The sequence below is a fragment of the Aptenodytes patagonicus genome, chromosome 6, assembly GCF_965638725.1.
Source record: "Aptenodytes patagonicus chromosome 6, bAptPat1.pri.cur, whole genome shotgun sequence".
NCBI lineage: Eukaryota > Metazoa > Chordata > Aves > Sphenisciformes > Spheniscidae > Aptenodytes > Aptenodytes patagonicus.
Window position 1 is genome coordinate 35,787,249 of NC_134954.1, and position 19,141 is coordinate 35,806,389.

Below are 19,141 nucleotides of genomic sequence, written 5' to 3' on the forward strand. Positions count from 1 at the left end.
AAAATATGACAGGAACCAATCCTAATGAGATGAAGGAGCAAACGAGGCCGAGTGGGGTTTCATTTAAACATAAAAACAGGTTGAGAGGGATGCCCATGGAAATTATTTTTAAATACTTAACACCTACTGTTTAATTCAGATGGCTCTTGAGAACTCTTTATCAAAAGAATACACTCAGAAAATTTCAATGACTATCCAGGTTATGCCACTATAGTCCCAACCTTATTCTATTCAAACTATACCAACTGACGTATTTTCTTTTATCTTCTTCCTCTTCCTTCCCCACACACCCCCAAGCACAACTGTGTACAATCCAGTTTCACCTGTGTCCAAAGTTCCCAACTGCAAGGTGACACGACTCTACCCCCATTACAAAATTCAGGCATTAAACTAAGCACTTTTTCTTTACAATCTGTCAAAGATAAAGCATGCCTTCTTTTTAAGAAAATAAAACAAAAAAAAAATCAAACAAAAAACCCAAAACACCAACCCAGAAGACTTAAAAACCTTGTCTATCCCCATTATCTCTTGCTTTTGAGTTCTCTACTTCTTGGACTCTGTCTTGACTTCACGCTCTTAAGAGAAGGTATTTACAGTACCTCTTTGTCTGCATTTTAATAAAAGGTCTTTGGGTTGGTCCTTTCTGCAAATACACACTTAAACTTGTATAATGGAATTATAAATAACTGCAATAGTGCAGACTTTCCCACAGACATTCACATGAAAAGCACATTCAAGTACCCTGCCATACCGTAAGTTTAAAGTGCACAGAATATCACATTGCTGAAGTGTACCATTACATCAGAATATGACATGCTTTGCACTATGAGATACAGAATACTTTAAATACCTGAAACATACATGGCGGTGTTTTGTTTTATACTACAACAACACGCAACACAAAATGGGGTTGAAGGACATTTCAGTAATAAAGGTACCAATTATCACACAAGCAGTGTAAACTCATATGTCATTATATAGCTAGTGAGTTAAAATAAATCCCCAAAAACTATTAAATCAAGCATTACTGCTTCATTTTCTGAGGCACACTGAGTTCCATGCATATTTAACTGCTTGCCAGTACATCAGGATACAGTGTTAAAACAATTTTTTTTTTCTATTTTTTCCCTGACTATTCAGAAACTCAGGGAAGTTATTTTTAGACAAAAAACTCTCACTGATCTCAGTGGCCATCAATCTTTCTCCATTTACTGTTGTCTTGTTTACCCTTTCCCTGCTACTATCTATCTTCTGATAGGTAACTGATCCATTTAAACACTGTTCGAAGCACAGAAAAGGTTGCCTTGCCTCCCTAATGCCTGCTGAAGCCAGCCATTAACACTGCAGTTAATATTGTACTTTGGAGTAATTAAAGGATGCTACATAATGTAGTTTGGAAAACTACATGGAACTGCACCAGAAATATTTCTGATTGGGTGAAACAATAAGTGCTACTTATTTTCTGGCTGATGGTACCTCTGCTTTTGAAAGCAGCTATATAAATATGCATATATTTTATTAAGAAAGACATTTTTATAAGGAGGGGTACATTAAAATAACAGTGCTTGGGAAAACACTATAGTATTTGGCAGCCATTGATTCCTGTAAAATTTTACCAACCACCTTAAAGACGTCTTAAAAGTTGATTTACAGTTGTTTAGACAGTAGAATTATGAGGCTTGGTTTCTCAGTACTTTCAATCTATAACTCCGAAACAAATGGAAAAACCAAACAAATACTTAACAGAAGCATGGGGACATTCTAGAACACAATCTGGCCACTGTCATTAAAGACAACAAAAAAAGTTTTTACAAATATATTAATGACAAGAAGAGAGCCAAGGAGAATCTCCATCCTTTATTGGATGCGGGGGGGAACATTGCCAGTGAGGATGAGGAAAAGGCTGAGGTTCTTAATGCTTTCTTTGCCTCAGTCTTTAACAGGCAGACCAGTTATCCTCAGGGTACTCAGCCCCCTGAGCTGGAAGACAGGGACGGCGAGCAGGATGAACCCCCCATAATCCAAGAGGAAGCAGTCAACAACCTGCTACACCACCTGGATGCTCACAAGTCTATGGGGCCGGATGGGATCCACCCGAGGGTGCTGAGAGAGCTGGCGGAGGAGCTCGCCAAGCCGCTCTCCATCATCTATCAGCAGTCCTGGTTAACGGGGGAGGTCCCGGATGACTGGAGGCTTGTCAATGTGACGCCCATCCACAAGAAGGGCCGGAAGGAGGATCCGGGGAACTACAGGCCTGTCAGCCTGACCTCGGTGCCGGGGAAGATTATGGAGCGGTTCATCTTGAGGGCGCTCACAAGGCATGAGTGGGACAACCAGGGGATCAGGCCCAGCCAGCACGGATTCATGAGAGGCAGGTCCTGCTTGACCAACCTGATCTCCTTCTATGACCAGGTGACCCGCCTAGTGGATGAGGGAAAGGCTGTGGCTGTGGTCTACCTGGACTTCAGCAAGGCCTTTGACACCGTCTCCCACAGCATTCTCCTCGAGAAGCTGGCGGCTCACGGCTTAGACAGGTGTACTCTGCGCTGGGTCAAAAACTGGCTGGACGGCCGGGCCCAGAGAGTTGTGGTGAATGGAGTTACATCCAGTTGGTGGCCGGTCACGAGCGGTGTTCCCCAGGGCTCAGTACTGGGGCCGGTCTTGTTCAATATCTTTATTGATGATCTGGATGCGGGGATTGAGTGCACCCTCAGTAAGTTTGCAGACGACACCAAGTTGGGCGGGAGTGTTGATCTGCTCAAGGGTAGGAAGGCTCTGCAGAGGGACCTGGACAGGCTGGATCGATGGGCCCAGGCCAATTGTATGAGGTTCAACAAGGACAAGTGCCGGGTCCTGCACTTCGGCCACAACAACCCCATGCAACGCTACAGGCTTGGGGGAGAGTGGCTGGAAAGCTGCCCAGCAGAGAAGGACCTGGGGGTGTTGGTCGACAGCCGGCTGAACATGAGCCGGCAGTGTGCCCAGGCGGCCAAGAAGGCCAATGGCATCCTGGCCTGTATCAGAACTAGTGTGGCCAGCAGGAGTAGGGAAGTGATCGTGCCCCTGTCCTTGGCCCTGGTGAGGCCGCACCTCGAATACTGTGTTCAGTTTTGGGCCCCTCACTACAAGAAGGACGTCGAGGTGCTGGGGCGTGTCCAGAGAAGGGCAACGAGGCTGGTGAAGGGTCTGGAGAACAAGTCTTATGAGGAGCGGCTGAGGGAACTGGGGTTGTTTAGCCTGGAGAAGAGGAGGCTGAGGGGAGACCTCATCGCTCTCCACAACTACCTGAAAGGAGGCTGTAGCGAGGTGGGTGTCGGTCTCTTCTCCCAAGTAACTCGCGATAGGACGAGAGGAAATGGCCTCAAGTTGCGCCAGGGGAGGTTTAGATTGGATGTGAGGAAAAATGTCTTTACTGAAAGAGTGGTTAAACATTGGAACAGGCTGCCCAGGGAAGTGGTTGAGTCACCATCCCTGGAGGTATTTAAAAGACGTGTAGATGAGGCGCTTAGGGACATGGTTTAGTGGGCATGGTGGTGTTGGGTTGACAGTTGGACTCGATGATCTTAGAGGTCTTTTCCAACCTCAATGATTCTATGACTCTATGATTCTATGATTATTGATTTTAAGTTTAAAACACCAAACATTTTAATTCAAGGAAACTCAAAAAGAAACTGTAACTACTCTACAAATGAGACCAATAAATTAATCTGAATCAGTTTATTGGAGGTGCCTACACCGGGGATACCACACAGCTACACCAGAGAAGCAGCAGTCACTGAGCTCAGACCCCTATGGTCTTCAGAAGCTACAAAAAATAATTCTATTACCTCGCATAGTCTTGAGGTTTGGTTTACTTACCGAGCATTTGGTGTCAGAGTACTTCTCTAAAATATTAGGTAAGAGAGATAAGAGAGTGTTCTCTTAAGTAACTAATACAGCAAACCACAAAGCATACAAAAGCATGTAAACAATAAGGCACCATTGAATAGGAATTTCATGATATTAAGATCTAGCGATGACACAACGAGCACGAAAACAACAAAAGCAACATGCAGACCACAACCCACACTACACAAACACTAAGAACGAAGGAAAAAAGTCCAATTGGTAACAAAAGACCAGTTACTAACCAGAAGTTGGTGTTAGAAAATAGCCAGCCTTCACCTGCTGAAGCAAACAATTTCTCAAGTAGAAACTAAAATATTCTTACCCCGTTAACCACACCTAAATTTAATCAACCAGTATTTTGGGTTTGTGGAGAGTTTTGCATTGTTTTTTCCAGATCAGCCTTAAGACACTTTGCATGGCTGCCTCTGTACTGGAGTGTTACTGCCATTTACACCTACCTTCCACTGCTCCTGCACTGGGGCTGCCCTGGGGTGCAGAGCAGCTGGAGCCACTGCACCCCACCCAAGGAAGCAGTGAATTCCTTAGTTAATTGATCTGGCATGAAAAGGGGCAGAAAAGCTTGAGAAAAGTCAAATAAGCAAACAAATATCCCCTACCTACTTTTCAAGTCCATTCTGGAATAACTGGGGCAGTTTTGGCAGGATTCTTGGCCAGCAGGGAAAAAAACAGCCAACAAAAAACCACAATACTAAACTAAGACTTATTTGTCTCTGTTTCAGAAAAACATTTTAGGTGCACGGGTGTATAATTTTCCAACTGATATTACTATTCAGTGAAAAATCTCTTTGAGCTGTGCATTGGGAAGAAGTGAGCTTTTCAAAGCCACCCCTTTCCAGGGGAGGCGAGGCGAGGCACCCTGGCTGCAGGCTCCATCCACAGCCAAGTAAAGAGGTTTGTTGGTCTCAATAACATTGAAAAGACTTTTGACCAATATTTGCATGGAGGGCTGTCTCTCTTCCTTAATTGCTACTTCTAGGATGTGGAATAACTTGTCATGCAGTCCTAGGTAATAGGGTGGTGGGTTTATTTTTTCTTTATTTTGTTGCTCTCAAAGGTCTGCCATTTCAAAGACTATTTTACAAGGAAGATGTTTTTGAATATCAGCTAGGAACACATCCAAGATATTTTTCTTCACAGCAAAGCACAAGCTTGCTCTTTTCAATACCATAAATTAATGGAAAAGATTTAAAATAACCTCTGCTTCTGAATTAATTTTTAAATAAAAATATAAAAATAAAGCAGGCCAGAAAAACCTGTCTGCAGATATGGACAACAGTAAGCTATAAATTTTAATAAAGCAAACTTGCTTTGTTTTGGACAGCCTCTGCCTAAAACATGCCATTTCACACACAGATGGTTTTATTTTTAAGGACAAAAAAACCCAAACAAATAAATATCAACAGTACAGAAACTCAGTCTGGAAATAGCCCTGATAAATTTAGAAACTTTTGTTTCCAGTGTTGCAGTCCATTAACTTTCATGAATATGAACACTCACAAGAAAACAAGGATGATCATAGCCTTAGACAGACATTCACCTGGTTAATATTTTTATTTTCAAATGCAAATGTCTATGTCCCAGGGACTGGAAATTGAAATCTCCATCAATTTTGTTTTGATTATAAGTTAGAGTTATAAGTCTAATTTGTTTTGAAACAAGAAAAGAAAGAGATACAAGAAAACCTGGCAAGTACTATTCTAGTATTTAGTGTCAATTAGTGTAAAATGAAAATCAAGATGTTCTTTTGTCTGGTTTGACAGAAGCAGTTTGTTACTTGCTTACCTCGGTAGACATTCTGTCCTACATTGATGATTGAAAAATATTAACATGTATTTCATGATGTAGTTTAAGACTGACCTAAAAACTCCATAGATTTTCAAATTCTAGCAACATCTACAATTGGGATGCGATTTTCAGAATATGCTGAGCATCCTCAAGGAAATCTAGTCATTTTGTCCAAAAGTCTACATGGGAATTGCACTCTTCTGAATTATGTTTGTTTGTTTATACAGTTGGGTACTAGCTGCTGAAAGCTGGATCTGAATTAGAATTTGAGCACTTAAGTGATATAGGAAGTTTGTCCCTGAAGCTGAGCACGGTCCCTGAAAATTTCAGCATTAGTGAAAATATTCAAGTAAGATTATTACGGCCATACATCTGCTCCATTTCATAGTTCCCAAATCCCTAGTTAGGGATCCCTTACTCCTTAGCTGATCTATGCAGAACCTAGTGTAGGTAAGAAACACAAACCAATGTGATCTGATTATGATGCTCAAGAAATTTTCTAGTTTTATGCCAGTCCTAATTAATTATAACAGCGGCAATTACAGTCTATTCAGTAAATAAACCCATACCCATAACTCATCGCTATCATGCATCTTTCACCTGCTCATAAGTACTTGTTTCAATACGAGGACGTACCATCATTCTCTCAGCCAGGAGAAACAAAACAAAAGCACCTATTACAGACAGTGCACAGCCTCTTATGTTTATGACATCTCTTTCAAAACCAAGTTTTAAAATCTATCACTGAATTCCTGGCAGTGGTACGTTATTCCAAGTTCTGTCAACTATAGCAAGAAATATGTAAATTCTTGGCCTAAAAAACTGCTATAAAAATTGGAATCAGATACAGAAGTGAAACTACTGAAAAGTGGTTGGTTGGTCTTTTTTTTAAAAAGGGAAACTTTGGTAAAGCACTCTAAATATAAAGGATTCTCTATCGCTTGATTTTCTGACCAATTGTATTTGGACATTTTATAATACCATGCAGGAAATTCTCCAAGGAGATAGTTCTGAAAGATTAAGAATGGAAATGAAAAGTAGAGGAACAAGGAAGGAGTTGTGTTGAGAACAGGCCAACAGGGGAAACACACTTTTGAAAGTCAGTTTCAGCATTTCAAGTCAAACCCAGGGGAACGTACTCTCCTCTCATAGGACTTGAACATGTTTTTCAACATTTTTAAAACGTCACCTTTCAAACTGAGTTCAGCTCTTACTTTTTCTGTTAATCTTATCAACAGTTGTATAGCTGTGTGTCAATACTGATATTTTCAGAATTTACCATGAAGAAAATACTGAAATTAAAATGGAATAAAACCAAAATCATCATCATGAGTGGCAAAAAAAAAGAAACAATATGTGTATTTTGTGAGCACAGTCAATACGTACACTTCTGTATATGAAAAAGACAAAATGTGAAAATACACTAGCACACCTGCAGATGGGACAGCAGTGGAAACGTGGAGTAATTCCCATAATCTGATTTATAAGGAAGTCAAAAGGTCAGCATTTAGCAATCATACCAGATGTTTCCAAAATAAGCTTCATTCGATTATAATTCTGTCACGAAAGTACAGCTCTGTAATACAGTGTATTTTCAAGTGCAAGAGAACTGGCACTTGTTCAAGAAGGCAGAGCCCAAGATACTGAAGTTGTAACCTTGGAGATGCTTTTTCTGGGCAGTTCAGATCACCCTGTAGTGTGAAACCACAGGAGAGTGCTGTCTTACCTTATCTTTTAGGCAAAGCATGCCTGGTAAGTATAAAGAAAAGTCAATCTCCCATTATTTTAAGCACAGAACTTTGTTCTGTGTCCTGTCTGGTCTTCATGTGGAGTGTACAACATTGGCTAAGACCATTTTTTACGCTTTTTCTTTTCCACTGTCTGGGGCAAAAATCTAGAATTATGTGTCTTTGTGGAATAATCCCAACCATTTTGTGATAGTTTAAAGGTTATTCCATGACATACAAAAGATGGTGTCTGAAAAAAACTCTATAATGGATATTAAAAGTTAAGCTTCATCTTAACCATATTGAAACACAAACGATGTGAATGTCCTGAGGGAACACTTCATATCATTCTTGGAGTGACTCCATCAGTTCAGTTTTCACAGATATTTCTCCTTATTGCTCTTTTGTACTTATGAACTTTCATTCAACAATGCAGCAAGTTTGCACACAATCCAATAATTTTTTTTTTCCTTGGCCTGCTGGATATTTACTCACTCAAACACAAGAGTAAATACACCTATTTTCTTCTTTACATCTCTTGTATTTGTCTTGCTTTTCTTCAGAGACACTGCAGCTACTACAGTTCAAGTACTACATTCATTTTAATAATTGAAAACCTCCTTTAAAAATATTTAGATAGTGAAAAAACAACTGAAGATTTTTTTTTTTTAAACTTCAGATATTAACATCCCACAAGATATAACACCAATATGAGATTTTCCAAGCCAAAGGGATTAGGAGATAGAGTTATGCAAATAGAAACTGCCATCTTTATGTACCTATGTGTTAGTGTTGTATCTCTAAATCATTGCAACCATAAATACCCAAAACCTTTAGTGATTTTACATTCAGGTTATGAAACTGGCCTACAAATGAATGGTAGGTGATTTCAGTCTTATTACCTCAGCCAGTAAAAAGGGAATCATTAGTACAGTAGGTCTCTAATACATGCAGAACATCTTTTCATAGGTCAAACTAAGAATAAGAAAAGATCAGAAGCATTACTAGATCAATTCACAATTTTGACAAGATAGCATCAGAGAGAGTGAAAAGTGCTTTATGGTATTAATTGCAATGCATTAAATGTTTTGGCAAATAGAATTCCTCATTAAAATACAGCATGTGCAACCTCACACACTATTTCAGAGTAGCAACCGATTTTTGTAAATTATCCTTTTTTATTGTATTCATGTAAGTCACTTCTATCTATTTAGAATATATAAATTTTAATTTGGCATTATATTTTTATTATGTTCCACTTCCTTTTTCTCTAGCATAATATATCATGCATTGAACACTCTCTGGTTCTCAAAAACATCACTCAGCAATGCTCCTTACTTTCCCAGAAAACAGACTGTTTATCTTATTGGGTAATTGGGTAATTGTTGCTGACTCCGATATTTATAAAGTCTTGATATGACTGCCTAAAAACTTTACTTTTTTAAAAAAACCTACTTTTTCCAAAGATATATATTTCTTTACATGGAGAAACTAATTGCCAAATATGAGAAAACTTAAAAACTGACATATGGAATCAAAACAAAGGTTCCAAGATAAACACTTCCTTCCATATTTCTTGACAAAGAGTAGTTCTGAATGGGTGCTGAAAATATAATAAAAATGTAAATGGATTTTCAATTTACAAGAAAATTTCAGTATTGTACATTAATTGAGGATCTTTTTGAGATAGCTATTAGAATTGTATCAAAGTCAATGAAGTGTCAAGACAGATATTCTATACCTTTTGGAAATCCTGGAGTTTAGCATTTTTCTCTTCTAAAATATATTGAACAGTTTTAAAAAACAAATAACTCCACAATGTGAATTCCCCTCATACAATTTAATATCTTCTTTAAGCTCACCAAAACCTTTCATTTTAATAAAATCTCAGCATCTTGTTTACACTTTATAAAATAATTTATAAATACATTTATTTTCAAAATAACTTTAAGTTAGCACTTCATCCCATATGACAAGTGTCAAAACAATTTCAATTTTTTTTAAATAAACTACTTTTGTTCAAAATAAGCACACTTCAATTAAATATTTAATTAGTGTATTTGGTGTTCAGAATATTTGGATCACCACAGGTTGACTGTTTTCAGTTAAACACTTTTCAGAAAATTACTAACCTGATGTATTCAACCCCTTTCTTGTCCACAGACTATTGGGAATAAAAAGAAAATAAATCAAATTTAGCAGAGCTAACAGTTACCAGGCATCATATCTTTCAGTCTATGGAGAATATGCCAGAGACTTAATAAAGTTAAGACAATATTTTTTACAATCATGTTTTTGTAAACAAGTACTTCCAGGTTTTTCTGCAAAGTCTGTTTCAAAAACTATGAAGCTAAATAGTAAAAAAAACCCAAAAAAACCAAAAAAAACCCCAAAAAACCAAACCCTATATGTTTTTCTCTCTGTTGACCTTCCCCGAAAATTTTCTGGTTTTCTGATAAAGATGCTCATTCACTAACAAAATTACAGATACACCCAGCTCATTTCATGCGTGCACCATAAAAGAATACAGTATGACTTCAAATTATTACTGCTACGGTTTCAAGCTGCCCGTTAAAGTGATGGCCAATGCCTTCTCACAGGAGTAATCACTTGTGGCCAAAGTTGCAGACAAAGCTAATAAGAAATAAAGAGACTTCTTAAGACTATGATAGCCAAAAGCTTATAGAGAGGAACAGGAAAGAACAGTACCAGGGAAAAAGCAAGTGGGGGGAAGAGGCAACTGTGGAGCTAAGGGAACCATTTACTTCTCTTATTATTACTGTGTTAGGCAAAAAAAGCTACAAATGGGGTTGAAAGGGTCATAGCCAGGAGCTGTGCTTTCATACCATTGCTGTAGCAAGCCCTCACAGAGCTTATCAAAGTGTGAGCCACACAGTTCTCACTGAATATTCACGGAGAGCTCACTTTTTTCCTTATTAAACTGCATTACAAGGAGCTAAACTACATTTGACATTTTCCTGTAAGTACTTCTTCCACATCAACTGCATTAAAGCTGTTACAGACTGTACGATAATGAACAGACTGAAGTCCATGAAATAATCTCTCCATTACAACGTGGGCCTTAATGAAGAAAGAAATTAAGAACTTATTTTCTATAGGAAACGGTGATACTCTGAAATCGAAGGTTAAAGCACTGAACTGTGACTCGGAAGACGTGAATTTAATTTCTGGATCTTCCACTTAGGTAATCTTGCAGGAATTATTTCACATGAGGATAATACCACTTCACAGGACTGTTGGGGAGATAAGTGCATGCATGAGGTCTCAGCTAGCAGGATAGTCAGAGCCATATGAGCACACACACAGATATATATGCCTACCCTGTCTTCACTGCGCATTAGATCTAAATTAAATCTGCGCTGCCCACTGCAGCCTGGCACTCTTCGCTCCCTGACTCAGCTTTTGAGTTTCCCATGCTGGCACTTGCAGCTTAGGCTGCAGGCATCTACATTTCTGAGCTGCTCAAGCCCAGGCTGCCTTGCACATCTCATCCAGCTGGGCCTGAGATGGCACCCGGGCCTCTGGGGAAAGGACCTTGGTGCCAGCCTGTGCGCCTGACATCAGCCACACGTGCTTCCACAAGGACAGAGAGGCAGCTGGGGCAATAAACCAGACAAAGCATATTCTTCCCATCCCACTGTAGGTGTTGTTAGGTTTACCCACCACACTTTGAGGCTTTAGGGTTATTTGTCCCTTGTTATTTGGCAGGAGGAGAACTTCATTTATTTGCAGTGTAAACACCTTTATACTTCTCATCAAGGCCAGCGAAATGCTTTTTCAGTCACGGGGAAAAAAGGCATTAACGCAAGCATTTATGAAAGGGAATTACTTGAATTTCTTATGTTGTAAAGATAGATATAACAAATTTATTATTAACATTAATTTAATGCTAAAATACGTGACAGGATGTATGAGATAAAGCTAACAGTTTAAAACACCATGCAAAAAACCCCACTTGCTGCAAGTGTACTGACTGATCTGTCCAGAGTGACCCGGGGAGAGTTGCTCTTGTCTCTCCCTTGTGTCAGGAAGATGCACTGAGTGACTTTTGTTAATTCTACATTTAACCATCTTTTGCATTAGCTCCTTCAGACATATTCAAAGGTTGTTAAAATGGGGAGAGGAGAAATAAAATAGGAGAAATAGGAATTTCTTTGCATATATACAAGGAGATAAGAATCAACCCAAGCTTCCACTCATATTTCTTCTACTTTTGAAAAAAGGCAGAATTTTAATATTTCAAAAGAGGCAGAATTGAGTATTTGAATATTTCAGCACACAAAAAAATCCAGTCCTGCAACTACACTGTCTACACTTATTCAGCAGACGTTAAAATTAATAGCACATACATCTAAAAGTATTATTAGACATATATTTTATACGTTTACATATGTGTTTATGTGCATTTCTATATATAATTAAATCACAGAATGCTTGAGGTTGGAAAGGATCTCTGGGGGTCATCTGGTCCAAACCCCTTGCTCAAGCAGGGCTACATAGAGCCAGTTGCCCAGGACCGTGTCCAGATGGTTTTTGAGTATTTCCAAGGATGGAGACTCCACAACCTCTCTGGGCAACCTGTGCCAGTGCTCGGTCACCCTCACAGTGAAAAAGCATTTCCTGATGTTCAGATGGAACCTCCTGTGCTTCAGTTTGTGCCCATTACCTCCGGTCCTGCCACTGGGCACCGCTGAAAAGAGCCTGGCTCCATCCTCCTTGCACCCTCCCTTCAGATCTTTGCACACATTGATTGACAAGATCCATCCTGTACCTTCTCTTCTCCAGGCTGAACACCCCCAGCTCTCTCAGCTTTTCCTCACAGGAGATGTTCCAGTCCTTTCATCATCTTCATGGCGCTTTGCTGGACTCTCTCTAGTATGTCTCTATTGTACTAGGGAGCCCAGAACTGGACCCAGCACTGCAGGGGTGGCCTCACCAGTGCTGAGTAGAGGGGAAGGATCACCTCCCTCGACCTGCTGGAAACACTCCTCCCGATGCAGCCCCAGATACCGTTCGCCTTCTTTGCCACAAGGGTCCCCAGATCCTTTACTGACAAGTTACTTTCCAGCTGGGCAGTCCGCAGCATATACTGGTGCATGGGGTTGTTCCTCCCCAGGTGCAGGACTTTACAATTCTCCTTGTTAAACTTCATGAAGTTCCTGTAGGCCCATTTCCCCAGACTGTCGAGATCCCTCTGGATGGGAGCACGACCCTCTGGTGTGTCACCCACTCCTCCCAGTCTGGTATTATCTGCAAACTTGCTGAGGATCTTACAGTGATTTTTGTAGGCAGAGTAAAACTTACCAGGATATTTAAAAGGACACTGGAGAAATGTGAGCTTAATGCAGAAGAGGAATGCCCATGTGATGATTTGAAAAGCGGGAAACATTCAGCTTAGGAGAAAACAAACATGGTTTCTCAAGGGATTCTTTTTTCCCCCCTCCACAAATGTGAGTTTCAATGAATACTGATGAAGGTCTAAAGAACTAATCTACATCAGCTTTAAGGCATATTGTCCTGGTTTTGGCAGGGATAGAGTTAATTTCCTTCCTAGTAGCTGGTACAATGTTGTGTTTTGGATTTAGGATGAGAACAAAGTTGGTAACATACCAATGTTTTAGTTGTTGCTAGGTAATGCTTACACTGGCCAAGGACTTTTTGGTTTCCCATGCTCTACCGACTGAGAAGGCTGGAGGTGCACAAGAAGCTGGGAGGGCGCACAGCCAAACTGGCCAAAGGGACATTCCATACCATGTGACGTCATGCTCAGTACATAAACTGGGGAAAGCTGGCCGGGGGGGGCCGCTGCTCGGGGACTGGCTGGGCATCGGTCGGCGGGTGGTGAGCAATTTCACCGTGCATCACTTGCTTTGGGTATTATTATTATTATTATATTATTATTATCATTTTATTTAAATTATTAAACTGTTTTTATCTCAACCCATGAGTTTTTTCTCACTCGTTCTTTTCTAATTCTCTCCCCCATCCCACCGGGAAGGGGGGCGAGGAGTGAGCGAGCGGCTGCGTGGTGCTCAGTTGCCAACTGAGGTTAAACCATGACAGTCCTTTTATATCCACCCCTTATTCTATACCATCTATGTCATGCTCGAGTCTCATATTTTCCAGTACATTTTCATTAATCACCACCCCCATTTTTTTTTTAATATATATATATATACACACACACACAGAGATATCATTCCCTTAGTCTGTGGGCCATCCCTCTAAAATGTTCAGTGAGCTCATTTACTCCATGACTTCGGGCTCCATCTGTCATAATAATCTTCCAGGGCAGGAAAAATGGAGATGGTATGTGGTGTTGGATTGTTTCATGTTGAAGTCAGTTCTGGTACCATCATCACTGTGCTTTGCTTGGTTTCACTGAAGTTATTCTTCATTAGTCTGGGTGATTCTTATTGTAATAACATTAGTATGGCATATAATATTATTAGTATTATTAGTATAACTATTATAACTATAATTAGTACTTAACATCACATAATTCAGATCATTGGCTATTCTCACCCTACATCAAATCCCCTTGAGGTACACATCGGACTTCCCCATCCTTCCGCATTATCCACCAAGTGCACCCAGGTCCTTGAGCAAAAGCAATCCCACGGATGGGTTTGCCTTTGCCCGAGGCAGGAATAACCCAAACTGTTTTCCCCAACATATTTTTTATGTGCACTACAGGGACTTTATTCCCATCTACAGTACATAAAAGTTCTGACTGGGTAGGGCCAGCTTGATTGGCAGATCCCCTCGTGTTGACTAACCAGGTGGCCTTTGCTATATGCGTATCCCAATGTTTGAATGTCCCGCCACACATTGCTCTCAGCGTAGTCTTTAACAGTCCATTGTATCGTTCAATTTTCCCAGAGGCTGGTGCATGACAGGGGATGTGATACACCCACTCAATGCCGTGCCCTTTGGCCCAGGTGTCTATGAGGTTGTTTCGGAAATGAGTCCCGTTGTCTGACTCAATTCTTTCTGGGGTGCCATGTCGCCATAGGACTTGCTTTTCAAGGCCCAGGATAGTGTTCCAGGCAGTGGCGCCCAACGTGGGGCACGAAGGGTTTGAGATAATAACAGATTAACTGGAGCGTATTAAGGAACTTATATCTGTTAATAGTTGTGGGTCACAATGTTGGTTTCTCTGTTCTCGATATTGATTTGTGTAATCTGCATCGTGCTCCTTTTTTTGCTGTACATGTTAAAGATTGGTGTTGGTTTTTGCAGTTTGCTGTGGTCTGCAGTGAATAGTGATGTCTCGCTTGTGAGGTTTGTTTTTAGAACATTGACCTTGACGTTAGTGTGGTATGTAAACTTCGCAATGAAGCCGTTACTGTACCACGGAGACCATTTCGTGGAGACAACTAGCAATTGCAGTGACTTTTCTGAGAGTTTTTTTACAGAGGAAATTCAGAATGGCAGGGTCACTACCTTCTTCTATGACGTTTCCTCCTTCATTACAGTAACTTTTCAGTATTTTGAACATCCTTGGGCAGTTAAGATACTTCTATTGGTACTTCTTGGGAATATTGTTTCGGTTTTGTCTAAAGTTGGTAAGCAATTTAAGAATATCATCTAGAGATCTGCCCCAAGGCTGAATAGTTATGAGTGGCAGAGTGTGTTGGACAAGATGGGCAAGTACCTAGGCCAATGGGCACCCCCAGTGTTTTGGAACTTCACCCCTGAGCAAATGCAGAATCCTGAAGAGTTAGTAGAATATTTGGACAAAGTATGCTGTCGCCCTGGCAACTCCAGAGAGATGCAGCTCATTGCAACGTGCTGGGGCCTGGCCCATGCCTACCGAGCCCTGTTCAACACCATTCAGTACCCTCAAAGGGAAGAGAAGGTCTCTGGATCTGACGGTAAAATGACATGCACTGCAGCCACTCAGACCCAGGTGACATGCCCTGCGGCCACTCCAACCCCAGCGACATGCCGTGCGTCCACTCAGACCCCGGCAACAACTCTGCGGCCACTCCGACCCCAGCAACAGGCCCTGCGGCCACTCCGACCCTAGCGACAGGCCCCGCAGCCACTCAGACCCCGGTGACATGCACTGCGGCCACTCAGACCCTGGCGACAGGCACTGCAGCTACTCAGACTTCGGGAACAGGCACTGCGGCCACTCAGACCCCGGCGACCTGAAAGAAGAACGATTTCAAATGGGGCCCTGAGCAATGACAAGCTTTTGAACAAATTAAAGAGGAGATAGTTCATGCAGTAGCCCTGGGGCCAGTCTGGGCAGGGCAAGATGTAAAAAATGTGCTCTACACCGCAGCTGGGGAGAATGGCCCTACCTGGAGCCTCTGGCAGAAAGCACCTGGGGAGACTCGAGGTCGACCCCTAGGGTTTTGGAGTCAGGGATACAGAGGATCCGAGGCCCGCTATACTCCAACTGAAAAAGAGATATTAGCAGCATATGAAGGGGTTCGAGCTGCTTCGGAAGTGATCGGCACTGAAGCACAGCTCCTCCTGGCACCCCGACTGCCGGTGCAGGGCTGGATGTTCAGAGGGAGGGTCCCCTGTACCCATCATGCAACTGATGCTACGTGGAGTAAGTGGGTCGCACTGATCACACAACGGGCTCGAATAAGAAACCCCAGTCACCCAGGAATCTTGGAAGTGATCATGGATTGGCCAGAGGGCAAAGATTTTGGAATATCACCAGAGGAGGAGGTAACGCGTGCTGAGGAGGCTCCAATGCATAATGAACTACCAGTAAATGAGAAGCAATATGCCCTGTTCACTGATGGGTCCTGTTGTCTTGTGGGAAAGCATCGGAGGTGGAAAGCTGCTGTGTGGAATCCTATGCGACAAGTTGTAGAAACTGCTGAAGGAGAAGGTGAATCGAGCCAATTTGCAGAAGTAAAGGCCATCCAGCTGGCTTTAGACATTGCTGACCGAGAAAAGTGGCCAGTGCTCTATCTCTGTACTGACTCATGGATGGTGGCAAATGCCCTGTGGGGGTGGTTGCAGCAATGGAAGCAGAGCAACTGGCAGCGCAGAGGCAAACCCCTCTGGGCTGCCACATTGTGGCAAGATATTGCTGCCCAGGTAGAGAACCTGGTTGTAAAAGTCCGTCACGTAGATGCTCACGTACCCAAGAGATGAAGAACATCAAAGCAACCAGCAGGTGGATCAGGCTGCTAAGATTGAAGTGGCTCAGGTGGATCTGGACTGGCAACATAAGGGTGAAATATTTCTAGCTCGGTGGGCCCATGACACCTCAGGTCACTAAGGAAGAGATGCAACATACAGATGGGCTCGTCACCGAGGGGTGGACTTGACCATGGACACTATTGCGCAGGTTATCCATGAATGCGAAACATGCGCTGCAATCAAGCAAGCCAAGCGGTTAAAGCCTCTGTGGTATGGAGGACAATGTCTGAAATATAAATATGGGGAGGCCTGGCAGATCGATTATATCACACTCCCACAAACCCGCCAAGGCAAGCGCCACGTGCTTACAATGGTGGAGGCAACCACCGGATGGCTGGAAACACATCTCGTGCCCCACGTTGGGCGCCAAAAAGGACTATCGTGGTTTAACCCCAGTCAGCAACTGAGCACCACACGGCCACTCGCTCACTCCTCGCCCACCCCCTGGTGGGATGGGGGAGAGAATTGGAAAAGAACGAGTGAGAAAAAACTCATGGGTTGAGATAAAAACAGTTTAATAATTGAAATAAAATAATAATAATAATAATAATAATGCACAAAGCAAGTGATGCACAGTACAATTGCTCACCACCCGCCGACCGATGCCCAGCCAGTCCCCGAGCAGCGGCCCCCCCGGCCAGCTTTCCCCAGTTTATGTACTGAGCATGATGTCACATGGTATGGAATGTCCCTTTGGCCAGTTTGGCTGTGCCCCCTCCCAGCTTCTTGTGCACCTCCAGCCTTCTCAGTCGGTAGAGCATGGGAAACTGAAAAGTCCTTGGCCAGTGTAAGCATTACCTAGCAACAACTAAAACATTGGTATGTTATCAACTTTGTTCTCATCCTAAATCCAAAACACAACATTGTACCAGCTACTAGGAAGGAAATTAACTCTACCCTGCCAAAACCAGGACACGTAAAAACTGTGAATTTGGATTTGCAGGTGCTCCAATTTCTAGAGAACTGTAAAGGAACCTAGTAATATACATACACGAACCAGATTCTGTTCTATTTGATACACTGGTTCTGGTGAGAAAAACCTAAATCATAAAAAAGCAAATTTGGTCTCCTAAGTCAATAGAATGTTTTGCATCTATCTTATGAATTACAAGAAAGAATTAATTCTCATCTAGTGGATACTAATTTCCATCTTCTGTGTGTAAAATGAAATAGACAATCAAAATTACTATAAATACATTTAGTGCAAGTTCAGAATTTCTTTAAATGGGCCATTTTTATTTCATTCCCTATAGAGAATTTAATCTGTCATTCTTCTCTGAAAAAAAAAGTCTCGATTTATGCATTTAATAACCCCTTGGACCTCCAACGAAAGCCAGATTCAGGATGGAAGAGCTGCTGTGTCAAACTAAAAATGATTACCCAAGTTGTGTGCATTAGCTGTATGCCTTGAGGTTGGATTCTATAGCATCTAATAAGGTACGAGCTCCATTTGAAGCTCTTCCCAAAATATAGAGTATTCGCAACTTCTCCCCCCTCTTTGAATTCTTAGCCACCTGCAGCCAACAGGGTACTAAAAGTAACCTTTCTTCAACAGAGATCTGTTTTCTTGAAACACAGAGGAACCTCAGTACTTCTGAGTCTGTTATTGCTCTGTCAAATTTGTTTGAAACTGGGCAGGGTGTTAAAAAAATACTGCAGGACATGTTGTCAAAAAAAGACCTACCTTTAGCAAACCAGGCTAAAAATATAGCCTTTAGCATTAACAAGAAAAACAAAAGACAGGCTTTCTTTTCAATCACTTAAAAAGATTAGTTTTAAGTAGTGGTATTCAGACAGGAAAAATTCTGTTAATTGAAATGACTAAATTTTAAATGCTTTTTTCAGATATGGTTAAACTTGCAGAAACTATGATCCACCATGTGCACAGAGGGTTTTTTTAAGCAAATGAAAAGTTCAATTACATTGTTTACATTTTTTCAAAAACACTTTAAAATTCTTTTGTTCTTTACATGTTTTTATATTTTTACATTTTTAAATAAGCATTTCAGTTAATTTTAGAGCACTATCCCAGGCTCTCACTTTCTTTAAAGCATTATCTTTACATGAAAGTCAACATCATATTGCCAGTATAGGAAATTAAATACACATCCTCACTGTTTTTTTTCAGTTTAGTTGCTGTTTCTCCAAGCAAGTTCTAAAGTGTTTCCAAATAAGTTTAAAGACTAATATTTTGGGTGGATTTACTACAGCCTTCTCAGAGTAGCAGCACAGAGACACCAGTTGCAAGTTTTCTGTCCTGATCGGACCAACATGACTATAAAGTACAGGAGAAAATAATTCAAAATCTTACTTTACAAATACAGGTTAGGGATTTGCCAAACAGAAAACCAGAACTGAGCATCTGAGAGACTAAGCAGAAGCCTGCCCAGCTAGGCCAAAACTCAAAGCAGTACGGTGGATATTTGTTACAAAATATGGGCAGCCACCTAAAGAAAGTATCTGTGACCTATGCATTGTAATTATTAAATGTGTAAATATTGTTTCCATTTTCACAGACAAGATTT

The 19,141-nt window shown here is 41.3% G+C and overlaps 1 protein-coding gene across 1 annotated transcript in view; it reads right to left on the minus strand.

Moving 5' to 3' along the window:
* SPAG16 (sperm associated antigen 16) overlaps positions 1-19,141 on the minus strand; it is a 427,499-nt gene that overhangs the window by 343,602 nt on the left and 64,756 nt on the right. The gene's annotated exons all lie outside the window — the stretch shown is intronic.